Source organism: Lipotes vexillifer, unplaced genomic scaffold (genome assembly GCF_000442215.2).
Source record: "Lipotes vexillifer unplaced genomic scaffold, Lipotes_vexillifer_v1.1 scaffold178, whole genome shotgun sequence".
Classification (NCBI taxonomy): Eukaryota; Metazoa; Chordata; class Mammalia; order Artiodactyla; family Lipotidae; genus Lipotes; species Lipotes vexillifer.
In genome coordinates, this window is record NW_006775603.1 from 3,926,481 (window position 1) to 3,934,573 (window position 8,093).

Here is an 8,093-nt window from a genome sequence, read left to right on the forward strand (position 1 = left end):
GAGGTCCAGGCTGTCTCTGATGTACTGCCTGTGTAGTGCCAGCAATGGCTGCCCCCTCCCTGCCCAGATGCTGCCCCAGATCTGAGTCGCCTCTGTGTTCCAAGGTCTACCACTTTCCTCAGTCTTGGCAGCCCTATATCCAGTGCAGAGCTGTGACATGAAATAAGCAAGGCTGGAACAATCGAGAGGCTCAGGCTGGGGCAGATGCTAGGTTGGTCACAGAAAACCCGGCAGCCACTAGTGCAGTCTCACTCTGCCCTCTCCACGCTGCCTCAGGAGCAAGCCAGAGGATGCACACTCTTAACGAGCTGAGTTCAGGCTTCCCACAGCCCCCCTGTTAGTCTCAGTAGCCCTCCAACCAGTCAAGGGGTCTTGTCTGCCCTTTGTCAGACCTCAGGCCTGTGGAGCCCAATATGTGACTTGAACTGCCCATGCCCCAGGGAGGATGTCTGACCATGTAACCTCCCTTTTCCTCTGAGTCCCCTCCCACGGTCACAGGTCCTAACCTGATAATTTCTCTGCTCTTCTACCCAATTACATGTGAAATCTTTCTTATAGCCTTGGTTGTATCGGAGTCTTTCTACCATTTTCCAGTTAGTTTTCAGTGAGAATGGTCCCACATGTAAATGAATTTTTGATGTGTTCGTGGGGAGAGGTGACTTTTATATCTTCTTATTCCTTTATCTTGATTGATCTCCCATTGTTGATTTTTTTTTTTAATTGTATACTTAGAGTAATGTAAATATATTACTTTGCTTTTCGTGTTAAGCACTATGTACCATTTAGAATTATAAACCTGAAGGACAGAGAGAACATTTAGGAAAACATAATGTGTCTTACTAGAAACAGTATTGACTTGGAATATAAGATAGCCTTTTGACAAAAATGTGTGCAAATAAACTTTTTGCCACAAGAGCTTTGAAAATATAGTCAATGCCCTTGGAATAGTCTTCTTGTGGACTCTTCAGTGTATCCTCAAATTCAGGGCATTTGAATCATAAAGTGGGTAAAATGGTGTCAATTTTAATTTAATTTAGTTCCACATACATTTTTTGAGCAATCACTGTGATATGCATGTGTTATATTGGACACGCAGCTTACGTCGTCTAGAGGAAAATGTATGAGGCACAAGAAGGAGGCTTCAATTCAGGTTCCTCAAATAACTAGTTGTCTGGGCCTCAGTTTCTTATTCTCTGAGATGTAGACAGCATGACCCAAATGTTAGTAGTTTCTTATTTCCTGCTCAGTTTGCTTCAGGTTTCTATTATGAATGAATATTTGAGTATATATATATATTTGTAAATATGTATGTATATATCTGTATGCACACACACACACATATAAATGTTATATGGCAACTCAAGTTTTCCTAAACATTTTACACAAATTAAGTTTTATGTTTTTATTCTTTTTTATTTTTTGGCATAGTTTATTCTAGTATTTACAAATTATATTTCTTTTCTGGATATAAAATGTAGTATCTCCTTTCTCTCAGGGATTTTTCTCACTGAAATTAACTTATGAAACATGAGGGCATCAGGGCACACTGCCGAGTCAGGCATCTCCCAGTGTGTTCACAGTCTTGCTGGGCTTATGTTTATTTAACAGGGTATCCTTAGTTACCAAGCATGTTTGCAGGTTGCAAGGAACCTAGGAATATGTATAAGGAAATTAGACAAGTGTCATTAATATTTGATGTTCTATATGATCTTCCAAAAGCAGTTTCAAATATAGGGATAAATGCTTCTGCCTCATAAAGAGAGTGAAACAAATACTTAGGAAATTTTCTTTCTTCTTTTTTCCAACTTATCCTATCCATAAAGGAACATCAAACTTCTGCCTTTTCAGGAACTGATTATCCAGTGGTAAATTATTCCTGACCTTTGATCTACTCTTTTTATTTTTCTTCTCTTCTTTTCATATTTGATACCCACTGGTATTTCTATACAGAGTGTATAGGATGAAATCCAAACCAATTTACATGGTATTTTTCAAAAGGTTTACCCTGGAGGCAATTATTACTGTCAATTTAATGGACATTTAAAAACTATATGTTATTCATACTATCAATGTCCCATTAGCTTATTTTGTTTAGAATCAGCTGTATCAAAAGATTTTTTTAAAAACTGCAGCTATGCATGCACAAAGATAATGACTGCTCATCACCACCTGGCCAGCACACATTTTTACCAAGGCTCTGATTTCAGTGTTGAGCTGAGGATAGATGAAAAAAAAAAAGCTCAAATACACGGGAATATTTTTAGGCAAGCAAATATCAGAGAGGTTAAGTCTGAGTCAGATAAGAAGGGGCTTCAGTTAAAGGGTTTAGTTGCTTGAAATACTGACCTCTCAAGCACCCTTTATATCCACGTGAGAGAAGGGTTTACTAATTACACAGGCTAACGGCTCATTAAGAATACAGCATAGGGGGAGACCTTCAAGATGGCGGAAGAGTAAGACGCGGAGATCACCTTCCTCCCCACAAATACATCAGAAATACATCTACACGTGGAACAACTCCTACAGAACACCTACTGAAACACTGGCAGAAGACCTCAGACCTCGCAAAAGGCAAGAAACCCCCATGTACCTGGGTAGGGCAAAAGAAAAAAGAATAAACAGAGACAAAAGGATAGGGATGGGACCTGTACCAGTGGGAGGGAGCCGTGAAGGAAGAAAGGTTTCCACACACTAGGAAGCCCCTTTGCGGGCGGAGACTGCGGGTGGCGGAGGGGGGAGCTTCGGAGCCGCGGAGGAGAGCGCAGCCACAGGGTGCGGGGGGCAGAGCGGAGAGATTCCCGCACAGAGGATCGGGGCCGAGCGGCACTCACCAGCCCGAGAGGCTTGTCTGCTCACCCGCCGGGGCGGGCGGGGCTGGGAGCTGAGGCTCGGGCTTCGGTCGGAGCGCAGGGAGAGGACTGGGGTTGGCGGCGTGAACACAGCCTGCAGGGGATTAGTGCGCCACGGCTAGGCAGGAGGGAGTCCGGGGAAAAGTCTGGAGATGCCGAAGAGGCAAGAGACTTTTTCTTACCTGTTTGTTTCCTGGTGCGCGAGGAGAGGGGATTCAGAGCGCTGCTTAAAGGAGCTCCAGAGACGGGCGCGAGCCGCGGTTAAAAGCGCGGACCCCAGAGACGGGCATGAGACGCTAAGGCTGCTGCTGCCGCCACCAAGAAGCCTGTGTGCGAGCACAGGTCATTATTCACAATCCCCTTCCGGGGAGGCTGTGCAGCCCGCCACTGCCAGGGTCCCGGGATCCAGGGACAACTTCCCCGGAAGAATGCACGGCGCACCTCAGGCTGGTGCAACGTCATGCCGGCGTCTGCCGCCGCAGGCTCGCCCCGCACTCCGTGCCCCTCCCTCCCCTCGTCCTGAGTGCGCCAGAGCCCTGAATCAGCGGCTCCTTTAACCCTGTCCTGTCTGAGCGAAGAACAGACGCCCTCAGGCGACCTACATGCAGAGACGGGGCCAAATCCAAAGCTGAACCCCGGGAGCTGTGCGAACAAAGAAGAGAAAGGGAAATCTCTCCCAGCAGCCTCAGGAGCAGCGGTGAAAATCTCCACAATCAACTTGATGTACCTGCAAATGTGGAATACCTGAATAGACAACGAATCAGCCCAAAATGAGGAGGTGGACTGTGGGAGCAACGATATATATATATTTTTTCCTCTTTCTTTTTTTGTGAGTGTGTATGTGTATGCTTCTTTGTGTGATCTTCTCTGTGTAGCTTTGCTTTTACCACTTGTCCTATGGATCTGTTTATTTATTTATTATTATTATTTTTTAGTATAGTTTTAACACTTGTTATCATTGGTGGATTCGTTTTTTGGTTTGGGTTCTCTCTTTTTTTCTTGTCTTTTTCTTTACTAGTTTTTAATAATTATTTTTTATTTTAATAATTTTATTTTATTTTTCCTTCTTTCTTTCTTTTTTTCTCCCTTTTATTCTGAACCGTGTCGCTGACAGGGTCTTGGTGCTCCAGCTGGGTGTCAGGCCTGTGCCTCTGAGGTAGGAGAGCCGAGTTCCGGACATTGGTCCACCAGAAACTTCCCGGCTCCACATAATATCAAACGATGAAAGGTCTCCCAGAGATCTCCATGTCAACGCTAAGACCCAGCTCCACTCAACGACCAGCAAGCTACAGTGCTGGACACCCTGTGCCAAACAACTAGCAGGACAGGAAAAGAAAAACACCCATTACCGGAGAGGCTGCCTAAAATCATAATAAGGTCACAGACACCCCAAAACACAAACCAGCTGCGGTCCTGCCCACCAGAAAGACAAGATCCAGCCTCATCCACCAGAATGAAATCCAAATGAAAATAAGTAAGGAAACACAAGCTTTAAATGATACATTAAACAAGATGGACTTAATTGATATTTATAGGACATTCCATCCAAAAACGACAGAATACACTTTGTTCTCAAGCGGTCATGGGACATTCTCCAGGATAGATCATATCTTGGGTCACAAATCAAGTGCTGGTAAATTTAAGAAAATTGAAATCGTATCAAGTATCTTTTCCAACCACAACGCTATGAGACTAGATATCAATTACAGGAAAAAATCTGTAAATAATACAAACACATGGAGGCTAAACAATACACTACTTAATAACTAAGAGATCACTGAAGAAATCAAAGAGGAAATAAAAAACTACATAGAAACAAATGACTATGAAAGCACGATGACCCAAACCCTATGGGATGCAGCAAAAGCAGCTCTAAGAGGGAAGTATATAGGAATACCATCCTACCTCAAGAAACATCTCAAAAAAGCAACCTAACTTTACATAGAAAGCAGTTAGAGAAAGAAGAACAAAAAAACCCCAGAGTTAGCAGCAGGAAAGAAGTCATAAGATCAGATCAGAAATAAATGACAGGAAATGAAGGAAAGAGTAGCAAAGATCAATAAAACTAAAAGCTGGTTCTTTGAGGAGATAAACAAAATTGATAAACCATTAGCCAGACTCATCAAGAAAAAAAGGGAGAAGACTCAAATCAATAGAATTAGAAATGAAAAAGAAGTAACAACTGACACTGTAGAAATAAAAAGGATCATGAGAGATTATTACAAGCAACTAAATGCCAATAAAATGGATAACCTGGAAGAAATGGACAGATTCTTAGAAAAGCACAGCCTGCTGAGACAGAACCAGGAAGAAATAGAAAATATGAACAGACCAATCACGAGCCCTGAAATTGAAACTGATTAAAAATATTGCAGCAAACAAAAGCCCAGGACCAGATGGCTTCAGAGGCGAATTCTATCAGCATTTAGAGAAGAGCTAACATCTATCCTTCTCAAGCTCTTCCAAAATAGAGCAGAGGGAGGAACACTCCCAAACTCATTATACAAGGCCACCATCACCCTGATACTGAAACCAGACAAGGATGTCACAAGAAACAGAAAACTACAGACCAGTATCACTGTTAAGCATAGATGGAAAAATCCTCAACAAAATACTAGCAAACAGAACCAAACGGTACGCTAAAAGGATCATACACCATGATCTAGTGGGTTTTATCCCAGGAATGCAAGGATTCTTCAATATACTCAAATCAATCAATATAATACACCATATTAACAAATTGAAGGATAAAAAGCATATGATCATCTCAATAGATGCAGAAAGAGTTTTGAAAAAACTCAACACCAATTTATGATGAAAGCCCTCCAGAAAGTAGGCATAGAGGGAACTTACCTCAACATAATAAAGTCTGTATATGACAAACCCACAGCCAACATCGTTCTCAATGGTGAAAAACTGAAACCATTTCCTCTAAAATCAGGAATGAGACAAGATTGCCACTCTCACCACTATTATTCAACATAGTTTTTGAAGTTTTAGCCACAGCAATCAGAGAAGAAAAAGAAATAAAAGAATCCAAATCAGAAAAGAAGTAAAACTGTCACTGTTTGCAGATAACATTATACTATACATAGAGAATCTACGAGCATAAAGACGATACCAGAAAACTACTAGAGCTAAGCAATGAATTTGATAAAGTAGCAGGATACACAATTAATGCACAGAAATGTCTTGCCTTCCTCTACAATAATGATGAAAAATCTGAAATAGAAATTAAGGAAACACTCCCATTTACCATTGCAACAAAAAGAATAAAATACCTAGGAATAAACCTACCTAAGGAAGCAAAAGATGTTTATGCAGAAAACTATAAGATAATGATGAAAGAAATTAAAGATGATACAAAGAGATGGAGAGATATACCCTGTTCTTAGATTGGAAGAATCAATATTGTAGAAATGACTACATAACCCAAAGCAATCTACAGATTCAGTGCAATCCCTATCAAACTACCAATGGCATTTTTCACAGAACTAGAACAAAAAATTTCACAATTTGTGTGGAAACACAAAAGACCCCAAATAGCAAAAGCAATCTTGAGTAAGAAAAACAGAGCTGGAAGAATCAGGCTCCCTGTCTTCAGACTATACTACAAAGCTACAGTAATCAAGACTGTATGGTACTGGCACAATAACAGAAATATAGATCAATGGAACAGGATAGAAAGCCCAGAGATAAACCCAGGCACATATGGTTACCTTATTTTTGATAAAGGAGGCAAGAATATACAATGGAGGAAAAACACCCTCTTCAATAAGTGGTGCTAGGAAAACTGGACAGCTACATGTAAAAGAATGAAATTAGAACACTCCCTAACACCATACACAAAATTAAACTCAAAATGGATTAAAGACCTAAATGTAAGGCCAGACACTCTAAAACTCTTAGAGGAAAACATAGTCAGAACACTCTATGACATAAATCACAGCAAGATCCTTTTTGACCCACCTCCCAGTGAAAGGGAAATAAAAACAAAAATAAACAAATGGCACCTAATGAAACTTAAAAGCTTTTGCACAGCAAAGGAAATCATAAACAAGATGAAAAGGCAACCTTCAGAATGGGAGAAAATATTTGCTAATGAAGCAACTGTCAAAGGATTAATCTCCAAAATATACAAGCAGCTCATGCAGCTCAATATCAAAAAAACAAAGAACCCAGTCCAAAAATGGGCAGAAGACCAAAAGTGTCATTTCTCCAAAGAAGATACGCAGATTGCCAACAAACACATGAAAGGATGCTCAACATCACTAATCATTATAGAAATGCAAATCAAAACTACAATGAGTTATCACCTCACACTGCTGAGAGAGTGGCATGGACATGTATACACTACCAAATGTAAATAGGTAGTGGGAAGCAGCTGCATAGCACAGGGAGATCGGCTCGGTGCTTTGTGACCACCTAGAGGGGTGGGATAGGGAGGGTGGGAGGGAGACGCAAGAGGGAGGAGATATGGGGATAAATGTATATGTATAGCTGATTCACTTTGTTATAAAGCAGAAACTTAACACACCATTGTAAAGGAATTATACTCCAATAAAGATGTTAAAAAATAAGAAATAGTACTTACACCTTGAAAAAAGAGAAAATACAGCATAAGGAAGATTAATTATGAGGTCAAAAAGTGAAAAAGATAAGTGGAGCCACAGTAAACTAAATGCAGGTTGCCTGATTTATGGGGTTTTTTTATCATGTGCAGTGTGGATTAAGTGGACTGAGTTGCTCGGTACCAGATATAAGCCAAAGAAAAGACACTGGCCCAGGGTGGCCGTATGAGTATTGATGGGGAACAGTAATAATAATACAGTACCAGGCAGTCTAGTGGTTAAAGTTTAAAATTTTCAGGAGTATAGCATTTTCGCAATGTAGCAATCATATTGATACACAATATCTTTCCTCTTTTTCCTAGAAATAAAGTACTAAGTCAGAAATGTATGATTCTGATATAATTGGAGATATTACTGAGGTAAATGTGTGATTTTGAGGACAAGGAAAGTGCTTCTAAAAGGATTTCTTAATACCAGTAGTTTGAACTATGTGTAGTAATATAAGCTATATTTGTCAAACTCCTACAGAATTTGCCATTTAGACATATTTATGATAATAAGTTCCACTGTACTTAACCCAGTCTTTAAAATCTTAAGTGAAAATTGGGTTCCTTGAGGGCTTCCCTGGTGGCGCAGTGCTTGAGAGTCCGCCTGCCGATGCAGGAGACGCGGG

At 40.7% G+C, this 8,093-nt stretch overlaps 1 protein-coding gene across 2 annotated transcripts in view; it reads left to right on the plus strand.

The window, feature by feature from the left end:
• The window catches only part of GRID2 (glutamate ionotropic receptor delta type subunit 2), a 1,374,233-nt gene that overhangs the window by 847,794 nt on the left and 518,346 nt on the right, over positions 1-8,093 (plus strand). The window lies entirely within an intron of this gene.